The sequence below is a fragment of the Pongo abelii genome, chromosome 17 (genome assembly GCF_028885655.2).
Source record: "Pongo abelii isolate AG06213 chromosome 17, NHGRI_mPonAbe1-v2.0_pri, whole genome shotgun sequence".
Taxonomy (NCBI): Eukaryota; Metazoa; Chordata; class Mammalia; order Primates; family Hominidae; genus Pongo; species Pongo abelii.
The window spans coordinates 33,880,676-33,883,031 of NC_072002.2; the positions used below are offsets into that span (position 1 = coordinate 33,880,676).

Consider the following 2,356-nt stretch of genomic DNA (forward strand, 5'->3'; position numbering starts at 1 on the left):
GTTGTAGCACTGTTCACAATAACCAAAATTTGGAAGCAATGTAAGTGTTCATCAACAGATGACTGAATAAAGAAAATGTGGTTCATATACACAGTGGAGCACTAATCAGCCATAAAGAAGAATGAGATTCTGTTTTTTGCAACAAAATGGATGGAACTGGAGGTCATTTTGTTAAGTGAACTAAGCTAGACAGAGAAGGACAAACCTTACATGTTCTCACTGATTTGTGGAAGGTAAAAAGGAAAGTAGTTGAACTCATGGAGGTAAGAGTAGAAGGTTGGTTAACAGAGATTGGGAAAGGTAGTCAGGAAGTGTGGGGGAAGTAGCGATGGTTAATCTGCGCGAAAACATTGTTAGAAAGAATGAATAAGACCTAGTATTTGCTAGCACAACTGTGTGACTGTAGTCAAAAATAATTTGATTGTACATTTTAAAATAACTAAAATAGTACAATTGGATCATTTGTAACACAAAAGATCAATACCTGAGGTGATGGGTACCCCATTTACTCTGATGTGACTATTATGCATTGCATGCCTGTTTTGAAATATCTCCTGTATTTCCTTCCTGTGCGAGGCCAGCTGAGGGCACTTGCTCTCGTTGTTTCTGTTCCTGGGTTAACAATCAAGATGGTACATGCTGATGCCTTTTCTCATCCTTTGAGTCACAGTGAAGTTGTTAGTTTAATTTTCTGTTTGACAATATTTGGTTCAGTAACATACTTTAGTAACAAATGGATGGTAGATGCAATTGATCCAACAAGAAAGCAAAAAGCAGGAGCTCAGAAACAGGCAGAAAAACTAATGAAGCTAATTGGTGTGAAAAATGTGAAGCTCTCAGAATATGAAATGAGTGTTGCTGCTCATCTGGTAGACCATCTTTTTTTTTTTTTTTTTTTTTTTGAGACAGAGTCTTGCTCTGTCACCAGGCTGGAGTGCAATGGCACAATCTCGGCTCACTGCAACCTCTGCCTCCCGGGTTCAAGTGATTCTCCTGCCTCAGCCTCCCGAGTAGCTGGGATTACAGACGCGCGCCACCACGCCCAGCTAATTTTTTATTTTTGGTAGAGATGGGGTTTCACCATGTTGACCAGGATGGTCTTGATCTCTTGACCTCATGATCCACCCACCTCGGCCTCCCAAAGTGCTGGGATTACAGGCATGAGACACCGCACCCAGCCTAGTAGACCCTCTTAATATGCATGTTACTTGGAAGTGATATAGCAGGTTTAGATTAGGTCATTACAGATCTGAAAGACACAGTCATCTTACCTATCAAAAAGAAACATTTGTTTGAGAATTCCAGGCTTCTGCAGCCTCCAAAAGGTGTTCTTTTCTATGGGCCTCCCCAGGCTGTGGTAAAACGTTGATTCCCAAGGCCACAGCCAAAGAAGCAGGCTGTCGATTTATTAACCTTGAGCCTTCAACACTGACCAATAAGTGGTACAGAGAATCTCAAACACTGGCTGCTGCTGTCTTCTCCCTTGCCATAAAGCTACAACTGTCCATCATCATTATAGATGAAATAGACTCCTTTCTACGAAACCGTTCAAGTTCTGGCCATGAAGCTACAGCCATGATGAAAGCTCAGTTTATGAGTCTCTGGGATGGATTGGATACTGATCACAGCTGCCAGGTCATAGTAATGGGAGCTACCATTCATCCTCAGGACCTTGACACGGCTATAATGAGAAGAATCCCTACAAGATTTCATATCAACCAGCCTGCTTTAAAACAGAAAGAAGCAATCCTGAAACTCATCTTGAAAAATGAAAATGTGGATAGGCATGCAGACCTGCTAGAAGTTGCCCAGGAAACTGATGCGTTTTCAGGAAGGGACCTAAATGCGATGTGTTGAGATACTGCCCTCCTCTGTGTTAGAGAATGTTAATTCTACATCAGAAGAAAGCCATGACGAAAATGAAATTCGGCCTGTTCAACAGCAGGACCTGCATCGGGCAATTGAAAAGATGAAGAAATCAAAGGATGCAGCATTTCAGAATGTTTTAACACACGTTTGTTTAGATTAAGAGTGAAGATCATTTGTGCAGTTTAGTGATCTAGTTTGGTGTGTCCTCTTATCCGTTAGTGGAATTAGAATGGAAGGAGTGCTCTTTAAACAATGAGGGCGTTCAGTGTTTATGGTTTTGTACTCTGAATTCTAAGTTGTTGAGATACAGTTGTTATATAAGTGGCATTACTGTTTGTCAGAAATCATGAGGAGGAACAATTTAATCCAGCCTGAACGTGGGTGCTTGTGTTTGAGCTCTTTAGCCATATGTCGTACAGCCTTATAGAATCTAAGCTGGTCTTACAGTCATAAATGATTCATTGGGTCATTAGTGAGAAATAGGGAT

The 2,356-nt window shown here is 41.1% G+C and overlaps 1 pseudogene; it reads left to right on the forward strand.

Moving 5' to 3' along the window:
• The first annotated feature begins 623 nt into the window (after positions 1-623).
• Positions 624-2,052, forward strand: LOC100457296 (outer mitochondrial transmembrane helix translocase-like; annotated as a pseudogene).
• The last annotated feature ends 304 nt before the right edge of the window (positions 2,053-2,356 follow it).